Raw genomic sequence first — 27309 nt, 5'->3', positions numbered from 1 at the left:
ATTACATGTTGACAAACGATAACAAACCTTTTTAAGAAAATATGGGTTTTCTTGGTGTGCGTAACATTTCAGAAACAGAAAGGAAACTTGAACATTTCACAAACAAAAACTACTTATGAACTCGCCAACATTATGCTGATTTTCAAACCGCTTGTGTTCTAAGGTCAGCGTTAGAACAGGTACCCGAAGATCCTTTTTGTCTGAAGACGTAGTACTCAGAAGACCCGTTTCATTTTGTCTATATATATACTATGTATCACAACTGTACAACTTTACTCTTGAAACAAGTGTAAAACTTTCTTTATGTAATGTAATGGTTGTTTTACTTTACTTACTATGTACATTGGATTTGATACTCAACGTGGAGTCAACCCCGGGAATGTTTCCGCCTTCGGTTTTCGGGGTGTGACATAGTAGCCCTAAAATCAATAATTATATAGCATGGTGTTGGTCTCGAGGAGTTAATTGCAACTATTTCAGAAGTTGGGGGTTAAAAGTGTATGTCTTGGATTTATTTTGTAAGTATTTTATGAAGGCATGGACTAAATGGTAACTTCTGGGACTTCATTTGAAGATATTTTACAGGGTAAGGGGCTGTTTGGTAAATTAGCGATCGAATTTGAAAGGAATTTTGGAAGCGGGGTTCAAATGTTAAATATCGTATTAAATTTGAAAACAGAAGTATGAGGAGGGGTTGAAGTTGAACATTTTGATCAAAGTTTATAGGAGCACGGGTTATACCCGACAACCTCTTTATCCCACTGTTTCATTGCAAAAACCCTAGCTCATCCTTAACCCTAAAAGTGTAACTCTCCAGCCGCCACTGTCATGGAACCACCCTCATCCGCTGCTGCTTCTCAATGACCACTACCACCATAGTCTCGTTGTCGGTGATGTTGTGAGCCACTGAGACGACCATCGGGAGCGGACGTATGGAGAAATTCACTACTGTGTGGTCTTGATCAATCTAGAATCCTCAGGTAAGTTCTTCCAGTCACCTCCTCCATTCCCATTAATGACGAAAAGCCCAGCTGTTGCTGCTATCATCATGGTTTGAGGAAACCAAACCCCACCTCCTGTGAGCATCCCATTCGCCATCACCATTGTTTGCATTATTCCGATCGGTCGAGCCACTGAACATGACAGCCACTATCTTCGTCCAAGTGCAGTTAATGGCGTGACTGTCAGGTGTGTGTGAGTCACCATTTTTCCGACCACCCTTCGCCATCTTCCCAACAGGCGTTGTAGTCGTCGCCACTCTAGCAACTGAGGTGCGACGTTATTGCCACTCTGACTACCTTGTGCCACCGCAGGGGTGGTGGTGTTTAGATGTATTTCCGATGACATCTAGCGTATGTTGACGTTTTTATAGACAACGAACCAAAAGAAAGAATCGCCACCACCGTGGGATGGTGGCTGACACCGCAACCTGCCACTGCCGGCAACCACGGTGTAACTGTGTGTGTGTGTTAGTTAGTGTGTATGTTAGTGAGTGTGTGTGTTATTTTGGATAAAAACCCTGTAACTGTAATTAGCAGTGAATAATGAAAAAAATAATAATAACCACCACCGTATGGTGGTGGCCGCTGCCGCGAACCGCCATTGACCACCACTACCCGAGGTAGTAGTGGGTGGTGCCCCCTAGAAAAACCCTAATGGACCTAATCAAAACCCTAATGGGCTTAAAGATTAATTTTGGGCCTATTGGGACATGTTTGGGTGGAAAACCCCAATTATGAGTATTTGTGTAACGCCCTGTTCCTGGTACGCATTTAAAACATTATTTTCTTCTTATTTTAGAAGCTACTCGACGAGTCAGTGGCCCTAACTCGTCGAATAGCAGCGGGTCTACACGTGAAGTTGGCGTGGTGACTCGACGAGTCCATATTCCGGAATCGGCGAGTCTGCCAATCTGGATGAAGCCCTAAATTTCAGGGTGTGTACCCTATTTAAACAACATTATAGCCCCAAACTAGCCTCCTTCACCTCTCACAGACTTATTCCCGAAACGCTAGCCTCCTTGAAGTGCGTGTCAGTGATCTTCGCCCTTGTGAAGGAATTTTTGGTGCATTTTTTAGCAAGATGAAGAAGGAGAAGGTAGAAAAACTCAAGGAAGAAGAAGTAGATCCAGATTATACTCCTCTTTGGCCATCCTTTCTGGTAATAAAGATTTTATCTTGATTACTGTACTAATAGACCTAGTTTGTACCCAAATTGATCGTTTTAAGCTCAAAACCCCCAAATCCCTAGTGATGAAGTTTTGTAACCGAGCCATATCTCAGATCTAGCCTCTCTTGAGCCCCAGGAGCTCAAGAAGGCCACCTTTTGGCAGCCATGGCTTTGTTCTAGTCAAGTAACTGTTGGATAAGGTGTCTAAGTCCATAACTATTTCTGGTATGTACTTGACCCGACCCGGCATGGTCCATTTGGGTTGCATGGCACCATGCAATTGGATAGACTAAATGAGAGAAATAACACTTGGAGATTATTAATATATTATAAGTTCTAATATATTAACAATATTATTTGATTAGTTTGATCAAGAATTAATTTAGAATTAATTAAGTGATCAAAAGATAACTAATTAAATATATGGGTTGATTAAGTAAATCATCCATATCTTGTATAGTGGGCTAAAAGGCTCCATGGATCATCAAGTTGGGTACCACCCATAGGATGCTCCATGGATGCTCCATGGGAGTTACAAACTCATGGATCATGGAAATGAAGAGTCATGACACTTTAGGGTTTAACCCTAAATGTGTCAACACTATATAAGTAATATGATCTCCTCCCAAATCGGTTACACATACACACTAAGAATATAGAGGGCTTGGCCGATTTTTGAAGAGTGTGTATTCTCTCATAAGTTCTTCCAAGAGCATTAGGTGTTGTGTGAAGCATTTGAGGCATCACACTTGGGGTGCTAGGCTCACAAGGTTTCAAGGAACACAAGCAACAACAAGGTAAGTTATTCTATCTATACTTTATGTTAAAATTGTTCCCCATGTATGCTAGATAGGAATATAACCTTGGAAATCAACTTTGTATGACAAATTAGACAAACATAGATCCAAGGTTATTAGGGTTGCATGTACACTTAGGAAGTGTTAGAATGCTCAAAACCCATCAGTGGTATCAGAGACTGGTTTTTTTGTTTTTATTTGTGCTTAAAAGTTGAAAACAGAATCGAAAATTTGCTGTCTGCGAACGGACTCATCGAGTCCATAGGGGGGACTCATCGAGTCCATGTGTATCTTCAACCAACTCGGCGAGTCATGTTCATGCACTCGGCGAGTAGGGTCGAATGAGTGCAAAATTTCGATTCAGTTGCTGGAAAATGAATTAGAAACATTACCCTAAACTGTTTTAGGAAATGTAAACTTGTTTTTGGTGGTGTAATGTCTTGCTAATTCATTTACAACAACTAGTTATCAAAAATTACAAAGTTTTATGTAATTTTTGATTATGTTCATATTCATGTTCTTGTTCTTATGATGTTTTAGATGATCATAGGAATTATTTGTAACCTATTTGGTAGTTTAATTCTTGATCATAATGTGTTTTAATGGAGTTCATAACTTATCCTTAAGTTATGGAAAACCAAGAGTCACACTTGAGTTAAAACCATTAAGAAAAACACAAGAGTTATAAAAAATGAAGAGTCTTCATTTTATGACTCTATTAAACTCATAAGTTACAAGAAATGAAAAGTTTTGAAAGTTACAAAACTTGCCCTCAAGTTTTGGAACAAGTAAACTTAAGTTAAAACTTTAGTTCCAACCCCTAGAATTTTAAAAGTTAAAATTCAACCCTTATACTTATATTATGATGATTTAATAATTATATATATATATATATATATATATATATATATATATATATATATATATATATATATATATATATGTATAAGAACAAGTCGTCTTACCGCTAGTACGCCTCATTCACGAAGCCGGTCTATAAGGTGGGTATAAGGTTGTTGCCTATAAAATGGTGACTTAATGGGTGTATATTCTCACCCACCGCTTGCTTGACTGGTGGAGGGTCGTTAGCCGAACGGGTAAGACAAGGACTTATAAATTCTCATTCAAAGTATGATGAATAAATAAAGTAACTAAATGTTTATTAAATTTCCAATCTTAGTTACTTTAGGAAAAATGTGAATAAGGTGCTAATCCATGAAATTACACTTTACACTTTGTCTGAGTCGTTGGTGGAGCGTGTGTGGTTAACCGGCACACTAACTTGGACTTAACAAGGTAGGTAAAGGGTGACTTAAGGTTTATTATAGTATCGGTGGAGCGTGTGTGGTTTACCGGCACATCGATTGAGTGATAAACTTTAAGGGTACCAAGTGATTTGCATGGTTACTTCACACCTCGTTTTGTGATCCTCGGCATCCCAGTCACAAAACCTGGAGGGCACTCCCGAGATCGAAACATGCCTTTGAAAAGTTCATTGGATCTCAAAGAATCTAGGAATTTCTAAAACCAATAAAAACTAAATATTTATTATTTCGGTTTTCGTGGTGGAAATTGGTGAATCGTCATTCACCTACCTTTCAAATATGATATAGCTTAGATTACGGCATACCTCTTCTAAGTTATATTATATTGTGATTGGATCCTAGCCTTAATATTACATTTGGGTGTTTTATTAAGGACTCTCTGAAATCTAAACTAAACTTGTTCTTCTTTTTCAGATGTCTTCAAATAATGCTTCTGGCTCGAATCCTAATGGCTCCTTTACTCTTATGAGTCTGTGTGGGAAAGTCACCTTTGATGGATCCAACTTCAATAAGTGGATCAGAAACATCAGGATGATTACCCGCTACGAGGACAAAGAATATGTCCTTGACAAGGAGCTTAAGGAAATTGACGAGTCCACTGCAACTCCCCAGGAGATCGCTGACTTTCATACTCATGAAAGAGATGCAACCAAGGTGGCTTGCATCATGTTAGCCACCATGACAGCTGAACTCCAAAAGTCTTATGAAGACTTCTACCCTTATGAAATGCACCAAGATTTGATGGAAAGATACCATCAAAGTGCACAACAAGAGAGGTACGAAGTCATCTGCTCCATGATAACGACCATGATGAAGGACGGAGAGTCCGTCACGAGCCACATGCAGAAAATGCAAAGGTATGTGGATCGGTTGCTGAAGCTCAATGTGAACTTCCCTGAGGAGCTTGCAATAGATATCATTTTGCACTCCTTACCATCGTGCTATGATCAATTCCGCATGACATATCACATGAACAAGGAAGAGGTCACCCTCAGCAAACTTCAGGGACTTCTCAAGACCGCAGAAACAGGTCTTAAGGGGAAGTCGGTTGCTATCACTCCTACTCCAGACTCAACTCCGGTCTTGGCAATCGGGCAAAGTCGAGGGAGGAAGAGAAAGAGATCTTCAAAGGGTACCAAGGCTCGGACCCTTGATGGCTCTTCTTCAAGTGGAACCAAGAAAGGTTTCATTACTCCTTCTTCTGACCCAAAAGAGGCTGAATGCTTCTATTGCCACGAAAAAGCTCATTGGAAGCGGAACTGCCCAAAGTACCAGCAAGATGTAAAGGATGGGAAAGTCAAACCCAACCATGCAGGTATTTACACTATCATTTCTAATAACTCACCCCATTCGAAATCTTGGGTCCTTGATACAGGTTGCGGAATTCATATTTGCTGTGACTTGCAGGGACTAGGAAGAAGTGAGAATGTGGAGCAAGGAAGAATAAACTTAATCATGGGGAATAGGAAAGTTACACCTGTCACCAAGATTGGAGTTTATACTTTATCGCTAAGTAGTGGGTTAAATTTAGATTTGAATAAATGTTGTTATTCGCCAGAAATGGCAAGAAATATTATTTCCTTTCATGCATTGTACAAACAAGGTTTCACCTTTTCGTTTGATAATGAAGTTGGTTCGATTAATGCTTTCTTTAATAATGTACTTTATTTTAAAGCATTACCTTGTGATGGTGTGTATGAAGCTGTATCTATTGTAGATAACTTAGGAAATAATGTTTTGTGTATTGATTCTACTACTAATAATAACTTGGATAAAGCATCATTTTGGCATTGTCGTCTTGGACATATAAGCAAGAAACGCATAGGCCAACTCCAAAAGGATGGAGTCTTGGAGTCGTTTAACCTAAAGTCAAATGATAGTTGCGAATCATGCTTACTTGGAAAAATGACAAAGTCACCCTTCACAGGCTCGTGTGAAAGGGGTGAAGGTTTGTTGGACCTTATACACACGGATGTGTGTGGACCATTCAAACATGTCACAAGGGATGCTAATCGTTATTATTTGACTTTTACTGATGATTACAGTAGATATGGATATGTCTACTTAATCAAGCATAAGTCAGAGACTTTCGAGAAGTTTAAGGAATTTAAACAGGAAGTCGAGAATCAATTGGGCAAGAACATTAAGATGCTTCGATCCGATCGAGGTGGTGAGTATCTTAGTTCAGAGTTCCTCGACTATCTAAAGGAATGTGGGATTGTCTCACAATTGACACCTCCCAGGACACCGCAGTTGAATGGTGTGGCTGAGAGGCGTAATCGAACCTTGTTGGACATGGTTCGTTCCATGATGAGTCGAGCTTCGCTACCAATCTCATTCTGGGGGTATGCCTTAGAGACTGCCGCCCATATCCTCAATCTAGTCCCTACAAAGAAAGTTGCCAAAACTCCTCACGAGATGTGGACTGGTAAAGTACCTAAACTAGACCACATCAAGATTTGGGGCTGCGAGGCTTTCGTGAGACGCGAGACTCATGATAAGCTCGAACCCCGAAGCGAGAGGTGTATTTTCATCGACTACCCACAGCAATCCTTTGGTTACCTTTTCTACAGACCTAGTGACAATGTGGTCTTTGTAGCAAGAAGAGGAGTCTTTCGAGAAAGAGAGTTTATAAGCCAAGGAGACAGTGGGAGGCAAGTTGATCTTGAAGAAATTCAAGAGTCAAGTGGTGAAGGAACTTCAAACTCTAGCCCTCAACCTGAGGAGGAAACTCCTGTTGAGCCAATTGACGAATCTGTACCTCTGAGGCGTTCCACGAGAGTTAGGAGTGCACCTGAGCATTACTATGGATTCCATATTACTGCAGAAGGTGAGACACTTATTAGTGATGAGACACTAGTAAGTCAAGATGACCCTAACAGCTACGAGGAAGCCATGGCAGGCCCCGAGTCTGCCAAATGGAAAGAGGCTATGGATAGCGAGATACAATCCATGTATGACAATCAAGTTTGGAACTTGGTTGAGAATGTACCAGGTCGAAAGACTGTAGGGTGCAAATGGGTCTTCAAGAAGAAGACCGACATGGATGGTAAAGTACACACTTATAAGGCTAGACTGGTTGCAAAGGGCTTCTCTTAAATTCCTGGAGTGGATTATGATGAGACCTTTTCTCCGGTAGCCAAGATTAAGTCTATTCGGGTTCTGTTAGCCATAGCCGCATTTCATGACTATGAAATTTGGCAAATGGATGTCAAAACCGCTTTCCTTAATGGAAAGTTGGCTGAAGATGTTTACATGAATCAGCCAGAGAGTTTTGTCAGTCACGAGTACCCCAATAGAGTGTGTAAGCTTGAGAAATCCATTTATGGATTAAAGCAAGCACCTCGCAGATGGAATCTTTGCTTTGATGAAAAGGTCAAGGAATTTGGCTTTTCTAGGAGTGAAGATGAATCTTGTGTATATGTCAAGGCTAGTGGGAGTATAGTTAGCTTTTTGGTATTGTATGTGGATGACATACTACTCATAGGAAACGACATTCCAACCCTGCAGGAAGTAAAGTCCTGGCTTGGAAAGTGTTTCGCTATGAAGGACCTTGGTGAAGCTGCCTATATTTTGGGGATAAGAATCTTGAGAGATCGGAGTAAAAGACTAATTGGACTTAGTCAAAGTACCTACTTGGAGAAGATTCTGAAGAGATTCAAAATGCAAGACTCCAAGAAAGGAGAGTTGCCCATCCAGAGTAGCGCCAAGCTGAGTAAGACACAAAGCCCTAGCACTGAGGCTGAGATAGCAGAAATGAGTCGAATACCTTATGCTTCGGCTGTAGGTTCGATCATGTATGCTATGACGTGTACTCGACCTGATGTAGCCTTTGCCTTGAGCATGGTTAGCAGGTTTCAGGGGAACCCTGGCAAGGCACACTGGATTGCGGTAAAGAATATTCTCAAGTACCTACGAAGGACTAAGGACTGGGTCCTTACCCTCGGTGGGAGTGATGACTTGAGAGTTGTAGGGTATAGTGATGCTAGCTTCCAGACTGATAGGGATAACTTCCGCTCTCAGTCGGGCTGGGTCTTTACCCTAAATGGAGGAGCAATTTCTTGGAAGAGTTCCAAGCAAGAGACAGTGGCAGATTCTACTTGTGAATCAGAGTATATTGCAGCTAGCGAAGCGGCAAAGGAGGCGTTATGGCTGAGGAACTTCATTGGAGACCTTGGAGTTGTACCAGCTATTAAAGAGCCGATGGAAATTTTCTGTGATAGTGAAAGTGCTGTTGCCTTAGCCAAGGAACCAAGGGATCACGGGAGATCCAGACACATCGACAGAAAATACCATTTCATCAGACATCGGATCGAAGAAGGACTCCTCGTGGAAAAGAGGGTATCATCAGATGAGAATCCGGCAGATCCCCTCACGAAGGGACTGACTCGGGTTAAGCATCTCCAGCATGCTCGGAGCATAGGGCTGAAGGATGATATTAGATTTAGTAGTTAGATAATCTCGAAATTTGTAAAGTGTAATTGACATTTGATGATGAATAAAAGTGTTTTATTTATGAGTAAAGTGTTGCTATCTCTTGTCGATCGTTTACTATATTTCTTTTGCATGTTTTGACTTCCAGAATAATTTTGTTTGGTATAACATATTATTCAAACCTCCACAGTCGGTCATATGTCGGAAGTAGGTATGAATCAAGACTGTCATGATTGATTGTAGAGGTCTGGGACAAGGCTACAACAATCATGAGTGCTCATAAGTTCTGAGCATTGGACTCAACCCACGCTCACTGGAATCACTTCATGGAATTCTATCTCGAGTGATCGTGAGACGATAATATCATATAAGTCTTTAAACCTAGAGATATGATTTGTTACTTACGAGTTGGTTATGCATTGATTGTACGAAAAACGCATTGGTAACTCGATGTTATAAAATCGTGCTCTTATGTGTAATTCAATGAGTAGTAGAACAAACATATGAGTCGAAGTTTATCTGTTCCTTCTTGGATTAGAAGCTGATATCTGGGCCCCTCGATGATTTTGTTTTGACCTATGTACCGGGCCCGGTCAGAACTAAATTGATGTGTTCAATAAAGTTCTTTGTCAAACAAATCGGAAATCGGGAAACAAATGTTGGACAATAAGTAAGACATTGTTCCATGTATTTGTCCGACTGATATCTAGAACAGAGGATTATATGATCACTTATCTTAAATGGCGTACCATCATCTTCTCAAGTTTCTAGAAACCTTGTAAAGAGCTACGATTGCCGATCGGTTCCTGAAGTCATACTTGCAGTAATAGTTACTAGACTTATCCAAGTGGGAGACTGTTGGATAAGGTGTCTAAGTCCATAACTATTTCTGGTATGTACTTGACCCGACCCGGCATGGTCCATTTGGGTTGCATGGCACCATGCAATTGGATAGACTAAATGAGAGAAATAACACTTGGAGATTATTAATATATTATAAGTTCTAATATATTAATAATATTATTTGATTAGTTTGATCAAGAATTAATTTAGAATTAATTAAGTGATCAAAAGATAACTAATTAAATATATGGGTTGATTAAGTAAATCATCCATATCTTGTATAGTGGGCTAAAAGGCTCCATGGATCATCAAGTTGGGTTCCACCCATAGGATGCTCCATGGATGCTCCATGGGAGTTACAAACTCATGGATCATGGAAATGAAGAGTCATGACACTTTAGGGTTTAACCCTAAATGTGTCAACACTATATAAGTAATATGATCTCCTCCCAAATCGGTTACACATACACACTAAGAATATAGAGGGCTTGGCCGGTTTTTTGAAGAGTGTGTATTCTCTCATAAGTTCTTCCAAGAGCATTAGGTGTTGTGTGAAGCATTTGAGGCATCACACTTGGGGTGCTAGGCTCACAAGGTTTCAAGGAACACAAGCAACAACAAGGTAAGTTATTCTATCTATACTTTATGTTAAAATTGTTCCCCATGTATGCTAGATAGGAATATAACCTTGGAAATCAACTTTGTATGACAAATTAGACAAACATAGATCCAAGGTTATTAGGGTTGCATGTACACTTAGGAAGTGTTAGAATGCTCAAAACCCATCAGTAACCTCCCATAATAGCCAAGTTTGAGTGTTATTGTTTCATTGCCTCTTAGATACACATAAAGTTAGCAACTTTACGTGTTCATATAGTCCTAGAAACCTAGATCTATGAATTGGATGCACTGAAGCTGAGTAGAGTCGACTGAATAAAAACTGCATGCAAAGGACTCGACGAGTCAGGTTGCGAGTCCTAGATTCTCGGTTCAGTAGTAGCAAGTCTGTTTAGAGAGTGGAGTAAGGACTCAGTGAGTTAAGTCATGGATCCGAGTATAGAGGGACTCGACGAGTCTACAACCTGACTTGGAGAGTCCAATACAATCTCCTTACTAGTAAGAACATACTCGACGATTTGTTCATAGAACTCGGCGAGTCATAGATTGGACGTGTTCTTATGTTGAAGGTGAACTCGACGAGTTGATCATACAACTCGGCGAGTCGGATGAAGGTTGGCACGAGATCAATAAGAAAGGGGAACTCGTCGAGTTGTGGCTAAACTCGGTGAGTAGAGTTGGGTAAGGAAATAGAAGGAAAGATAGGGACTCGACGAGTTGGCGGCCCAACTCGGCGAGTCAGGTCAACGGGTTGTTGAGTTTAACTAGGGGTAAAATAGTCATTTTACCCTAAGATTAGTTATCAGTGTTTGATTGAATGTATTTTGGGAATTGTAGCCGGGAAGTTACCGCAGCAGCAGTCAGACAGTTCCTCATCAACTTTTCAGCAGACAGCCTTACGAGGTGAGTTTTCCTTTCAGTAGGAACGGGTCTACGACCACAATACCGACCCATTTAGTTAGCAGTAGTTTCGGACTACAGTCTGATGCAGTAATTCAGTATGCTTGATGTCTTTGTGATACATGCATGTTATGTGTCATGTGTTCCAGACTATGGTCCGATGCAGTATGCAGTATATATGTTTATGTTATATGCTTTGATTATGTTATGATATGATCAGTCAGTTCCGTACTTAAGTCCGATGCAATGGGCAAGGCCCTAGTTAGTTCCGGACTTTGGTCCGATGTAGTTCCGGACTTCGGTCCGATGCAGTAGGCAAGGCCGTAGTTAGTTCCGGACTTCGGTCCGATGCAGTGGGCGAGGCCCTAGTCAGTCCCTGACTTTGGTCCGATGGAGTGGGCAAGGCCTAGTATGTGCTTATATGTTATTGTATGGTATGTGGTAGTTTGGGGGAGCTCACTAAGCTTCGTGCTTAAAGTTTCAATTTTTGGTTTCAGGTACTTCAGCTAGCAAAGGGAAGGGCTCGGGATGATGGCATGGCACACACCACAGTTTAGCCTCGGAGATAGACTCTGATATTATGATATGATCTTGAAACTAGTTTCGATTTGATAAATTTATTATGACATGTTGAGATACACGATTCATGGTTGTTATCTTTTGATATTTAATACTATGGTTTAGTAAAGTTTTCAAACAAAAATTTTGGGTGGTATTTTTTGGATGCTACAATTTGGGTCTTGGACTTATTGGGACCCACCTTTGGGCTATTGGGATTGGATTGTGTATTAAGCCCAAATTATTCCATATCATTTATATAGTAGAGTAAAGGACTTAATGGATTAAGTCCTTAATGAGTTAAGTGAGAAACATTTAACCTTAATTGTATTTTTATGTGAAACCCTAATTTCACTTGGAATTGAGTTGGGCCTTCCCTTTGGGCCTTGGTCATTGGGATAATAATGGACCATCCAAGAGCAAGAAAATGGATTAGAATAATTTAATGGACTTAGGGTAAGGCCCATATGAGGGTTTGGGCCCAATTTGGAAAATTAGGCCATAGTTTGGGTCATGATGGTTATTTGATATTAGGCCATTAGAATGCCAAATGTTGGATTGGACTAAATGGTTGGGCCTTTGATCAAGACCATGTAGAGACTTGGGCCCAATCGGGAAAATTGGGCCATAGATGGGCTATAGTTGGGCCATAGTTGGGCCTTGGTTCATTATTAGACTTTTGGGCCTTTTATTGGGCCTTGTGCTTGAATGGGGTAAAACAGTCTTTTACCCCAAGCATGGACTTATGGGTATATGTGTTGGGACCCAATTATTAATTGGGTGTTATTTTGATGATTGACAGATTCGGGAATCTATCATCCAACAGCTACGGTTTTGTCAGTAGGATTTCAGTAGTGAGAGGTGAGTTTTCCTCCAGTAGGAACGGGTCTAAGGCACTAAGGCCGGCCCGTTTAAGTAGTAGAGTATGCCGGGGTGAGCCCGATGCAGTCTATATGTTTCTGGACTTCGGTCCGATGTCGGGGCGGTCCCGAGAAGTAGTTATGTATGCTTGATGTCTTTGTGATTCATGCATGTTTATGTGTTTTATGTTGTTGTTTCGGGCTTCGGTCCGATGTCGGGGCAAACCCAATGCAGATTATGTGATTATGTTATGTGCTTATGATAAATGTTATGTTGAGTATGTGTCGGGTTAAGCCCGATGTCGGGGTGAGCCCGATGCCCGATGAGGTCGGATGCTAGGGTGAGCCCGATGCCGGGTAAGTCGATGCCGGAAAGGAGTTCGATGTTGGGATTCGTTTCGATGCTGTTGGGAAGAGTCCTAGAGTTATATGATTTGTTATATGTGCTTTGTATATTATGTGGTAATTTGGGGGAGCTCACTAAGCTTCATGCATACAGTTTCAGTTTTGGTTTCAGGTACTTCAGGTTTCAAAAGAGGAGCTCGGGAAGGTTGCAGTGCACACACCATTTGTTCAACCTGAGATGTTTTTACTCTGATATACATGACAGTTGTTATAGTATTTTGAGATACATTGTTTATGATTTTTCTATGACGTACGATGATTATGGTTTTTATTATTAAATTAAAACGAAAATTTTGGCTTGTATTTTAGGGATATTGCGCCTCTACTACAAGAAATTCAACCGTATCCAAGGATTTTTAAAATGGAATCCTTGACGTAACACCCCAAAAATTACTATGTGAAAATTTTGTTTTTAAAACGAATAAAAACATCATTCATTCATTTCAAAACCCCTCAATGTGTGATGATTTATAAAATAGTTCCTAGAGTACAAATCATGTCATAATATGCGGAATGGTGGTGGATGCAGTGCGATCATGACGGGCCCTTCCATTTCGAACTAAAAGTACCTAAAACCATAAACATAAAACTATAAGCATAAAGCTTAGTGAGTTCCCTCAAAATACCTCATACAATACATTCATAACACTTCAAAACTAGAGTGGATCTATTTCACCCCTTTCAGTCTCTTTCAACCGTATTGGCACTATTGCACCCCATTCAGTCTCTTTTAATCAGTACTGGGTCTATTATACCCCCTTCCGTCTCTTTCAACCGGTATCGGGTCTATTTTACCCCCTTCGGTCTCTTTCAACAAGTATTGGGTATCTTTCACTCCTACAACTAAGCATATAATCATATCAAGAGTCATAAAGACATTAAGCACATACAAGCATAATAATAAGTGTCACAAAGATCAGTATCATCCTACAAACATAATTCAATTGGTCAACATTGGTGCCTTCGACCCATGAGTATAGTGAAGAGACTCACCTCACAGTTTGAAAAAATAGCTACATTGATCACCGCTCCAAAAGTTATCTCTACCGGTTACCTATATAATTATCAGGGACCCAAATCTCAAACTACTATTCAAATTACCCAAAATGCCCTTAGGTCAAACTTGGTCAAAGTCAAATAGTCAAAAAGTTAAAGGAGGTCAACATAGACTGAGTATGCCCAGCGTACTCAATCACTACGCTCATCTTAGTAGGTCTCTTTCTGGTTATGGAGCTCCATCCTGGTACGCTCAACGTACTACCAAGTACACCAAACGTACCCGACCAATTCCATTTACCTTCATTAAGTGCTTATTTCATTAACATCTTACGTTTAAAGCTCAAATCTAGTCCCAAATAAAATTATAAGCTATAAAAGTTTATAACTTTATGACTTTCCATGGCTATAAGGAGTCCATACACCGAAATCCTAACTAAATACACAAACCAAAGCATCCTGACTCTTGCATAGAAGGAAGAAAGTGACCAATATCACATTTTTATGACTCCTAATAGCTCCATAATAGATAAAGTTTCCAAATTTATCTATTAGGATGGTCCAAAACAACCAAGATGGCAAGATCTAGTATTTAAGTCTTAAATGGACCAAAAATGCATCTTTCTCCACTTAATGCATAAAAAGGTCACAAACTTTCGAGATCCAAACTTTATGCACTAAAGCGACAAAAAAGTTCATAAACCCCAAAACTAGCTACATCTAAAAAATACATCATCAAGATTCAACCTCTATACCTTATGGAGTTGAGAAAAGCAATGCAAACTCTGGATCCACAAGATTGAGCTTCAAAATTCAACAAGCTTGAACTTCTCTTTCATCCATAATGCACTCAAAACACATAGAAAGGCTTAAGATTTGATATAGCGGGCTAGGGTTTCGAGTTAGAGGTTCAAGAAGGAGAAGGTTGATGTTAAAAAGGACCCCAAGGGGTTAGAGTCCTTAAATAGGGATCAAAACCACAAAAATAGGGCATTTACATTGCGGTGGTATGCTCAGTATCTAAAGTTAGGCCCAACGTAACGCCCTAAAAATGCATCCCTTCGGCCTAGTACACCCAGCATAACAGCTGGTGTATGCCCTGCATACTACCAAACTCTTTTTTCAAGATTAACTTCAAACAACCATAACCTCTTCGTTTCAAATCTGTTTTCGATGATCTTTATATCCACGGAAAATTATCGACAAGCTTTACAATCCTATCTTGATACTTATGACCGAAAACATCTCAAGCTAAATCCTTAATTTATGCAAGAGGCCTAAACCTTAACCTTTCCTATTTTACCCCTCAACTTCCATCAAACAATCCAAGGTTTAAATCACTTGTCCAACATCATATTCCTCCAATAGGGTCTAAACTTCATTCCATTAAAGACAAAGGCCTCCATTTTGATCCATTTACTATCCACAATCTTAAAATAGGAGCTTTTCAAAACAAGAGGTTACAACTCTTCCCCACTTAAACTAGATTTCATCCTCAAAATCATTCCTTACTACTGGTCAACACACTTAGGCCACCGTCAAGGCTCGGATGGTGATGCCACTGTTATATTTGATTCATCCTATGTTTGGGTTGACCACTACTTCCTTACTCGAGCCACATATGGACTCATAGATATTATCCATGCTTCAACTCTCATCACAATCTCAAATAACTTCTTTTCTCAGCATGATAAGGTAAACATCCAACAATTCCTCAATGTATATAGCATCTCACACATCCCTAAATGCAAAAATAACATTGTAGTTTCATTTATTTGTTTATTAAAACATCATACTTTCAGTTCTTCCTATTGCAACATCTTACTTTGAAAAATCTAGCAAATATAACAATATTATCTAAAATACAAATCAAATTTGAATGCTATAATATCCCAATCATCACAATTTCAAATTCATGTATCTTTTTATTGACCAGTAGTACAAAACAATGCAGGTTATGTTACTTGGCCACAACGACAATAATATGGAAGACAAAATCATGAAAGTTACCATACTTTATAACCATTTTGGAGAGGATCTAGTTCAAAGAATGTCGAGGTATGTGTAATCTATGTTCTAAAAACTTGTTCCGTAACTTTTACCAAAAAGTTTGTAACTTTACCTTACGTAAACAGATTAAAATTTTCAGGGTGAGGCTTGGATATGCACATGTTGCAAACAATAAGTATGATGAATGGCATATGTATGCAGTTGGTGGAAGTGCAAATCCAGCGATACTTAGATGTTGTTTGTTTTGGAAGTAATTAAATGTCTTTTGTCTTTTTCCAAGTTTGCGGAAGAAGACGTGCACTTGCAAAACGTTTATCCGCCAGAAGGGAAAAGTGCTCAAAAAGTACTTTTGTAGAAAAACAAACAAGGCCTTAGTGAAGGGAACTACTATACAGCTTCCCGAATTGCATCAATTAGAAAGGTAAAATATTTATAGATATTGATTTGATTATCAAGCATTCTTCTTTCAAATTTGTGTTTCTAGACGCAGTATTTGATATTCGAATCTTTTGTAGGTTACAAAAAGGGAGAATAATAAGACTGGTTGGAAGAATTGGAAATAGAGATCTTCAAAAAATGTGTTTCTAGGTGGATCGTATTTCATTCCATCAGGATATCGAAGTTGTGCACCTGGTTATTCAAGAGCAGTCTTTCCCAGTAGCTCATGGGTCTCAAGTGCCTGCGCTTACTGCAAATGCAGGGCCACTTCATTGCACGAAGTACAAAGCATGTTAATTTTGTTGATTCGATCAAATTCCTATTTGGGTTTTTCTTGTGTGTGTTTCAATTCCGAAATCTAATTTGACATCTTTCTTTTGGGGGTTACAAGAGTTCATCAAGAAATATGAACCTAAGCCTCTACTTTTGCCTTACATATTGATAAAATTGAGTTATTTGAATTCAATGTGTTAAATATTGTATAAAGATTTTTGTGAACAATTCAATAGCAATACGAATTTGAACACACATCAATCAAATCCCAGAAATGGAAACCAAAAATATAACGAAACATCAGTTGCTGACAGTTAAGCATTCAAGAACACAGTAATTTAACATTTCAAGATAAATTCTGGAGCTATATACCTTCCCCTTCCAAGGAATCTACTCAACAATCCTTGCCACACTTGCAAGTGCCAATGTGCTAAACTACAATCTACACTATCTATCACACCCCAAAACCGAGAATGGCGGAAACGTTCTGGGGTGGAGGACGTCATGTAAAGTATCACAACACAGTATAATAGTAAATAAGCAAACAACATCATCCATTGCATTAAATATAAAATTTTAATACAAGCATGTTCTTTACAGTTATAGACACCAAAAATAATGTAAATCAAAATAATAAGATGAGTCTGATGTGCTCCATCTTCTCAAAAGCTGGTCTCGGTACCTGTCTACTGATGACCTGAGAATACAAGTTATTTTGAAAGAGTTTATCAGCATTAAGCTGGTGAGTTCATAAGTATTTTAGTGTCGGTGTTTGTTATCAAAACGTTTGAACATGTCTCAAGTGTAAGTTTGTAAAATGTATGTAAATGTTTGTAAGTGTTTGTAAAAGTTTGAATATCTCAGAAAAACCTATATTTTCTATTAAAGTAGCCTTCTACCAAGGCTTAACTATTTTGTATTATCGTTAGTTGTAAAAGTGTGTAATTTCCCCCAAGTGTAACTATCATTAACAAAATATAGTTTGTACATAAATGTTTAAGTGAAATAATCACTAAGTATATGTAATGGGTAAATTATTGTAGTACTGTAGTGTTGTATTATAGGAACTACTGCTGTACTAACTACCTTAAACTGGATTTATATTAAGGTATCATGTGATTAGTTGTACCATACTATCGACTGGATAAACAACGAAAAATGTAGGTCGTAAAATGATATGACATTTGGCACCCGCAGACCTGCAGGTCTGGCTGTAGCTAGCAGCAAGGTGTAGGATAGTCAATCCAGTATAGATCTATACGCAAACTAACACTCTCCCTCCAAGAGACTCTGGCAACAACTCGGGCCATGACATTTAAGGCATGCTTCGATACAGTGGATCACAATTCTGTCAATGTATATATATGTCTGTAATGTATTGTTACTCGTTCTAGTATCATTGTATAGGTTCTCATAGTATAGTTGTATATGTTTTCTTTCTAGTATAGTTGTATATGTTCTCATAGTATAGTTGTATATGTTCTCATAATATAGTTGTATATGTTCTCTTTCTAGTATAGTTGTATATGTTCTCATAGTAATAAGTATTGACTCATGAATGAACTGACTCATTGATCTAGAAATTGTAGTAGTAGGATCCTGTGTTACCCCGATGGTAACTTACTAATGATGTAACTAATACGCATGAATATGGAAGTACTTTTATGTCTATATATGTACACTTGATATATAATTAATATTGAAACGACCTTCAGACGGCTACTCGAAATCCCACCAGACCACATCTCAAGCGCGAAAAGGAAATAGGGTGGATGGCCTTCCTAAGCCCTTTAAACATTTCTTATATATCTATACATATATGGGCATGTAATTTATAAGAAGTATAACAAAGTTTAAATAAAAGTATTTGGTAAGAAAAGAGTTTGTAAAACATTTTGAAGTAAAGCAGTTTGATAAACAGTTTGAGCAGTGATAAAATCATTGGTTTTATAGTTATTAATCACATGTGATTGATGTAATAACTATAAGTATTTAACTTGTATTCCCCCCCCCCCCATAAAAGTATTTAAAATATTTAAAAGTATTGCAAAGGTTAATTAACAGGGGTATGAACTCACTTGTGGTGAGTGGATTGGATTGAAATGTCGGCTACTGTGCTAGGTGGCAAACGGAGACATGTTCACACGCACGAGCCTAGTTATCATATAATGAGCATATATATAACTAATTAGCCAAATAATAACTAATGAAACAAGTTGGGACACTCTAGAACATGTAAACACTTTGTATAAGTTTTATAAGTCCTAATGGTTGCATCTAAGTTGTTATGGGACAAGGCTAAATGGGTTTGAAGTTCCAAAGGACCTTGTATATGTGTTTACTCTTCAAATACTAACACACATGGAGTTTACGGTTGTAAACTCTAGAGTTTACGGCCGTAAACTCCCAATCATGGGGTTATTGTGTGTTTTGAAGTTCCAAATGATTCCTAGAATTATTCCAAATTGGTGGTTAAATTCTTGGAAGGGTTTAAGACCTAGAAACACTCCTTTGAGGAGTTTACGGCCTCAAGACCAATCCCCTTAGAGTTTACGGCCGTAAACTCTTGAGGGTGTTTGTTTTTGATGTTTACAAGTCTCATGCACAAGTGGGATAGCTTCTAGTCATTTGTTCCACGCATATGAAGACCCTTGACACACTTTGGTGCCCCTTTTATGAGTTACGGCCCATGAACCATGTCATGGCCGTAAACTCACTTTGAAATGTGATTCTTATGTGTTTAAGGCCTTTGATTTAATGGGAACTAGTTTAGGTAAAAGCCTAAGGCCTTAGGTGCCTTAAAAGCACCATTTTGAGCTTGAATTTGGAGTTTACGGCCTAAGACATTCTTGGGTCGTGAACTCCCAAACTTGGGTTGTTTTTTCTTGATTTCGTGTCCCTAACACACTCCTATACAAGTCCAAGGCAGTAGTATATCACGGGGGACACTCTAGGCTTCGTTTCGGGAGTTTACCGCCCAAGAACACCTTGGGGAGTAAACTCCTAAATCTAGTGATTTAGCCATCTAAATCATGTTATAACTATATAATAAGCATTATAAGACAACTAGAGAAGTGTACTCACGATTTGGGACGAAAACTCGAAGATCCGTGAGAGAGAAAATGGCTTTTCTCTAGTTGGAAATGTGAATAATGAATGAATTTGGTTCAGAAATCTATTTATAGTCCTAAGATATTTTCGACAGAAAATATTTTTATTCCTGAAATGATTTCTAATATAACAGGGTGTTGGAATAACAGTGTTGCACAAAACCATAGTGCATCCACTCTCCTGATATTTACTGAAGTGAAAACCCTAAATTACTCCAACTTATACGAAAAGTCTGAAAATTGACTATGATTGTTATAACTTCTATTGAAGTGATACTGTTTGAATAGAATGGAAATTTCGGGTTGTCACATCATCCCCCCGTTAGAAGAAATTTTGTCCCGAAATTAGAATTTAAGCAAATAAGAAGTTACAAATAACTAAGCGAAAAGATGAGGGTATTTCAGTTTCATCTGATCCTCGCGTTCCCAAGTGAATTCCGGTCCTCGCTTGACGTTCCAGCGAACCTTCACAATCGGGATACGGCTTTGCTTCGTCTGCTTGACCTCACGGTCCATGACCTCTACCGGTTCTTCCACGAAGTTGAGGCTCTCGTTGATCTCGATCTCGTCGAGTGGAATTACAAGAGTCTCGTCGGACAGACACTTTTTCAAGTTAGATACGTGGAATGTAGAATGTACGTTACGAAGTGTGTCAGGTAGGTCGAGTTTGTAAGCTACGGGGCCGACTCTTGTGAGAATCTCGAAAGGCCCTATGTACCTCGGATTAAGCTTCCCACGCTTACCGAAGCGTGTCAAGCCTTTCCAGGGTGAGACTTTGAGAAGGACTCGGTCTCCTACCTGAAATTCCAAAGGTTTTCTTCGCTTATCAGCGTAGCTCTTCTGTCAGTCTCTAGAGGCTTTCAATCATTCACGGATCTGAATGATTTTCTCCGTCGTTTCTCGAATGATCTCCGGACTGGTGAGAGTACTGTCAGAAGTTTGCCCCCTGGCTAATTGGGTATCACCCACCTCAGCCCAGCACAGAGGGGATCTGCACTTTCGGCTGTAGAGGGCTTCAAATGGAGTAGCCTTGATGCTCGTGTGATAACTGTTATTATAAGAAAACTCGACAAGGGGTAAATGATTATCCCATGCCTTTCCAAAGTCAATCACGCAGGCTCTCAACATATCTTCCAATGTTTGGATAGTCTTCTCACTTTGTCCGTCGGTCTGTGGATGGTATGCTGTGCTCATGTCCAGCCTTGTTCCCAGGGAATGTTGTAGTGATTGCCAGAATCTTGAGGTGAACCTACTATCTCTATCGGAGAGAATGGATATAGGCACACCATGTAGCCGTATGATTTCCCTAATGTATGTTCTCGTAAGTTTCTCCATCTTGTCGGTTTCTTTGATAGGCAGGAAGTGTGCAGACTTGGTCAATCTATCGATGATGACCCATATGGTATCAAGTCCACCCGTTGTCTTGGGTAGCTTGGTTATGAAATCCATAGTGATCCGCTCCCACTTCCATTCTAGAATCTCTGGTTGTTGCAGTAAACCAGAGGGCTTCTGGTACTCGACCTTAACCTTTGTGCAAGTAAGGCATTTACTTACGAAGGTAGCAATCTCTGCTTTCATATTAGGCCACCAGTATAGCTTTTTAAGATCCAGATACATCTTATCTGAACCTGGGTGGATGGAATACCGAGTGTTGTGCGCCTCGGTCATGACCAAGTCTCGGAAACCACCGTGTTTCGGTGTCCAGATCCGATTCATGAAATATAAGGCTCCGTCACCCTTGGCTTCTAAATTCTTGTCCATTCCTCTGAGGGATTCACTCGTCACATTTTTAGGTTTCATGGCTTCAAGTTGGGCCACCTGAATTTGTTTAGACAAGTGTGAATGGATGGTTATTGACAATGACTTGACCCTGCGACCAGAATATTCCTTCCAACTTAGGGCGTCTGCTACTACGTTGGCTTTACCCGGATGATAACGAATATCGCATTCGTAGTCATTGAGTAGCTCGACCCACCGTCGTTGTCTCATGTTGAGCTCCTTCTGATCGAATATGTGTTGTAAACTCTTGTGGTCGGTAAAGATAGTGCTTTTCGTCCCGTACAAGTAATGTCTCCAGATTTTCAGAGCAAACACCACTGCTCCTAGTTCAAGATCGTGGGTCGTGTAGTTAACTTTGTGTGTCTTCAACTGTTTGGAGGCGTAGGCGATGACCTTACCTCGCTGCATCAGAACACACCCGAGCCCTTGGTTCGATGCATCGCAATAGACTACGAAGTCTTCTATCCCTTTGGGGAGAGATAGTATTGGTGCAGTGCACAAGGCTCGCTTGAGCGTTTGGAACGCTCTTTCTTGTTTCTCTTCCCAGTCAAAGGCCACGCCTTTTTGGGTCAGGGTTGTAAGAGGTTTCGTTGTTCGGGAGAAGTTCTGTATGAATCTGCGGTAGTAGCCAGCGAGGCCTAGAAATTGACGAATTTCAGTAGGTGTCTTTGGTGCTGACCAGTTCTTAATCGCTTTAATTTTGGATGGGTCCACGTGGATTCCCTCTTCGCTTACCACGTGTCCTAAGAATTCGACTCTTTGGATCCAAAATTCACATTTCGAGAGCTTCACATAGAGTTTCTCCATTCGTAAAGTTCCTAGAACTTGTTGCAGGTGATCGCCATGCTCTTCCTTACTTCGGGAGTAGATCAAGATGTCGTCAATGAAAACGATGACAAACTGATCCAAGTAAGGTCGACATACTCTGTTCATCAGATCCATGAAAACTGCGGGCACATTGGTCAATCCGAATGGCATCACCACAAACTCGTAGTGTCCGTAACGAGTTCAGAAGGCTGTCTTTGGAACATCCTCCTCTAGCACTCATAACTGGTGATATCCAGATCTCAGATCAATTTTGGAGAAGTAACTCGCCCCTTGCAGTTGCTCAAATAGATTGTCTATGCGAGGCATAGGGTATCGATTCTTGACCGTTAGTTTGTTGAGTTCCCTGTAGTCGATACACATACGGAATGATCCGTCTTTCATCTTAACAAACAAGACTGGTGCTCCACAAGGTGAGAAGCTTGGTCTTATTAAGCCCTTGCTGAGAAGTTCGTTAAGTTGACCAGATAGTTCCTGCATCTCTGCTGGTGCTAATCGGTAGGGCGACTTAGCTATTGGGATAGTTCCTGGGACTAAGTCGATTCTGAACTCGACCTGTCGTTGCAGAGGTAATCCTGGTAGCTCTTCTGGGAAAATGTCGGGGAAGTCACTCACTTCTGGAATGTTCTTTAGTTCTTTCATTTCGAGGTTCGTGTCGATGATGTGAGCAAGGAATGCATGGTATTCTTTACGCAGATATTTCTGTGCTTGAATACTTGATATAATACGGAGACTCGCACCGGGTTTATCGCTGTAGACGATGAGAGTTTCATTAGATGGGAGGTTTGTTGGATATAGTGTCTAAGTCCATAACTTTATATGGTATTTACTTGATCCGACCTGACATGGTCCATTTGGGTTGCATGGCATTGCAATACTTGGATAGACTAAATGAGAGAATAAGACACTTATGATTATTAATATATTATAAGTTCTAATATATTAATAATAGTATTATTTAATTAGTATTTGATCAAGTATTAATCTAGTATTAATTTGGTGATCAACGTGAGACTAATTAAATATATAGGGTTGATTATGACAATCATCAATTCTTTTATGGTGGATTAATGATCCATGGTTTATGGGTTTGGTTATAACCATATGGAGCTCCATGGATAGTCCATGGGAGTTACAAACCCATGGGTCATGAGAAATGAAGAGTCATGACAATTAGGGTTTACATTTGTAACTCCTAATTATGACACACTATAAAAGAAACCCTATAGCATGCAAAATCGGCACTAGTGTTACTAGAGTATTCTTGTGAGGGCATAGCCGATTTTGAAGTGTAGAAGTATTCTATCTAGTTATTCCAAGGTTGTAGTGTTGTGTGAAGCATTTGAGGCACAACATTTGGGGTGCTAGGCTCACAAAGACTTGAAGGAATCTAAGCAACAACAAGGTATGTGTTTCTACTAGTTTTTATGTTTTATGTAATCCCCATGCCATGCTAGTTAGGAAATAACCTTGAAAAAGAAATTTTCATGTATATAGAGAAAACATAGATTCAAGGTTATTAGGGTTGCATGTACACTTAGGAAGTGTTAGAATGCTCAAAACCCAACAGTGGTATCAGAGCCTAGGAGTGTTTTCTGTATACTTGATGCAAAACTGCTTAAAAAATGAAAAATCTGCTCATTGACGAATGGACTCGCCGAGTTTATGGGGAGGACTCGCCGAGTCCATGAACAAATTCATCCTACTCGACGAGTAGAATCATGCACTCGACGAGTAGGAGCGTGTCGGACAATTTTTCGTGCTTTGTTGCTAAAAATGGATTAAAATCATTATCCCAATATGTTTTGGACTTGTAAAATCTGTTTTTCAAAATTGATAATGATTATGTTAACCCATTTTACATGATTTTTATCAATTTTCAAGTATTGTATATGTTTATATGATTTCTTGAAATTGCTTGACATGAGTTTGTGTTCTTATGAGTTTTTAGAAGATCATAGGAATTATGTGTAACTTCCATGTGTGTTTAATTCATGATCTTAATGGCAATAATGGTGTCCATAACTTGTCCTCAAGTTATGGATAACCAAAAGTTACTTCTTTAAAAGTTGTCATTAAAGAATAGTAGGTTTCATAAAATGAAGAGTCTTCAACATTATGAACCATTAAAACTCATAAGTTACAAATTTGAAGAGTCTTGAAATAGTTTCAATACTTGCCCTCAAGTTTTGGAATTTGTAAAGTCTTACACTTTAATTCCAATTTTTTTTTTTTAAAAGTTAAAAAAAATTCAAACTTTATGGACTTCATTAAATTAATTAAAGTGTTTAATTAAAAGAGTTAATAATTCCATAAAGACATGGTTTAAGTTTAATTAAATTAAGAGTATAGTTTAGTTAATAGATTAAACCACCAAGTATTTTAAATGTTTAAAATACACCCTTGTACTATTATTATCATTTTAATTATATAGATATGTATAAGAATATGTCAATCTTATCGTTAGTAGGCCTCATTCACGAAGCCGGTCTATAAGGGGGGTATAAGGTTGTTGCCTATAAAAAGGTGACTTAATGGGTGTCCATTCTCACCCACCGCTTCCTTGATCGGTGGAGGGTCGTTAGCCGAACGGGTAGGATGCGACTTTAAATACTCATTAAAAGTATAATGAATTATAAAGTAACTATACATTATAAATTCCCAATCTTAGTTACTTTAGGAAAATGTGAAATTGGTGCTAGCCCATAAAATTACACTTTGTACCTTACCAAGTCGTTAGTGGAGCGTGTGTGGTTAACCGACACACTAACATGGACTAGTAAGAGTGGCAAAGGGTAACTTGAATTTATTATAGATCGGTGGAGTGTGCGTGGTTAACCGGCACATCGATTAGGTAATATTGTTGAGGGTTGTAACAACGCAAATTTTCAAATAAATTTTTCGTTTTAAATAAAGTGAGTTCATTCAACCAATAATATTTATTTCATGTTTCAAAACAAATACATATGTAAAACCCCCAAGATCTCAAATAGCAGCAGTGTGTATGCATCAAGCGACGCCTTCCCACGGTCCTCGCTAGTACCTGAAACACATACATAACAACTTGTAAGCATAAATGCTTAGTGAGTTCCCCAGTATACCACTTACACATATACGCCTTTCCAGGCCCGGACCTTCCGGTCCACAGTACAATGCCTTCCGGCCCATATGATAATCGCCTTCCGGCCCATAAGATGATTGCCTTCCGGCCCATTAACATATAACACATAATACATTTACTCTAACACATATATCACATATATCATATATCATACCTGACCTTCCTGTCACATAATACATTGCCTTCCGGCCCATAGAAACATACATAGCATGCATAGCAACTATTCCTTTCAATTATAGCACATATAAAACACATAACATATCCGACCTTCCGGTCACACAGTCAAACCCTTCCGGGTATAGTATAGTGAGAAGACTCACCTCGTGGTAATGAATACTATCAACTCTTGAAATCACCCGCACTCGATCCGCCGGTCTGCAGACTCCCTATAATACCATATACCCTTGTTAATAATCTTGTCATTCAATACAACTGACCTTAAGGAACTACATGCAGGTCAACTCTGGTCAACGGTCAACTGGACCGGACTCGTCGAGTACCAAGGTGACTCGACGAGTCGAGACGTCCTCCCCAACTTTCCCTGATGTTCCCTTTTCTACTCGTCGAGTATTCCCCTTGGCTAGACGAGATCCACGTGGAAGAATCGTGGGGCCACCCCGACTCCACTCGCCGAGTCTGAAGAACGACTCGGCGAGTTCCAGTGAACCTTCAAGCTACTCGCCGAGTCTGAAGAGCAACTCGGCGAGTCTCAGTAAATCTTCAAGCTACTCGCCGAGTCTGTTCCTACGACTCGGCGAGTCCATGCCATGCAGTCGATCAAATGCTTCCTGAATTACGTATGATTCCGAACCACGCACACGTGGGACTTCCTGTACCTCTAGACATCCTATTACTGGAGTATAAACATTCGTATAATAGCATAACAATCCCTCAAATCACCAAATGGGTTTCCTAAACCCTAAATCCATGAACACATCAAAATAACAGAAACGAATCGAAATGATACCTGGAACGTGTTCTCTGTGTCCCCAAGCTTCAGAACTCGACCCACTTGATCTTCCTTTGGCCAAACTTTCCTTCTTCTTGTCTAGAAATTCCTTCAAAGCCCCAACAAACTTCCCTCCGATTCTAAATGTTCGCAGATGTTTAGGTGTTTCTCCAATCGACCAAAAGACGGTAATGACGGCCTAAGAGGCGTTATATACAATCGCAAACCAAACGGCTAGGGTTTCTGCTGAGCAGCGTCGACTCGCCGAGTCCATTCGCGAACCCGCGACCAAGTCTGTGACCCTACTCGGCGAGTCTGGATCCAACTCGCTGAGTCCCAACCAAAAATGCCCCCAAAGCAATTTTTAAAGCAATACCTGAAATTCCGGGCTGTTACTGATGGGTTTTGGTCATAAGACATCCTATGTGCTCATACAAACCCTAATGCTTGGATCTAGGTTTCTCTATTGTACATGCTTTGAATCCAAGACTATAAACCCTAATTCTAACATATGGTAATCGACATTAACATATAATTAGGTTTAGAACATACCTTGATTGTTATGTAGCAATAACAATCCTAATTCCTCCTTGTATTGACTTTGGAATGCTTAAAGTCACAAGTGTCACTCCTCTAATGGCTTACAAACACCATAAGCAAATGGAGAAGGTATAAAGAGAGAGGTGAGAGGTTAGAATTCGTATCTAGGACCTCTTGGGAAGGGATACACGAATTCATGACCCTAGGGGTGTTTATATAGGTGTAGAGATAGGGTTTCAGTCATTATCCTTATCTAGTTGATTATCCATTAAGCAACCAATAAGATAATCCTTGAATCCTTATCATACTCGAATTCTAAGGCTTTCCAACCTTAAATTCGTCCACCATATAAATAAGAT

General features: G+C 39.5%; 1 pseudogene; it reads left to right on the top strand.

Moving 5' to 3' along the window:
- Positions 1–1015: 1015 nt before the first annotated feature.
- LOC145014442 (putative pectate lyase 2) lies at positions 1016–16688 on the top strand (annotated as a pseudogene).
- Positions 16689–27309: the final 10621 nt, after the last annotated feature.

This window comes from Lactuca saligna, chromosome 1 (genome assembly GCF_052625555.1).
Source record: "Lactuca saligna cultivar CGN05327 chromosome 1, ASM5262555v1, whole genome shotgun sequence".
Classification (NCBI taxonomy): domain Eukaryota; kingdom Viridiplantae; phylum Streptophyta; class Magnoliopsida; order Asterales; family Asteraceae; genus Lactuca; species Lactuca saligna.
This window is presented reverse-complemented; position numbering and strand designations above follow the sequence as displayed.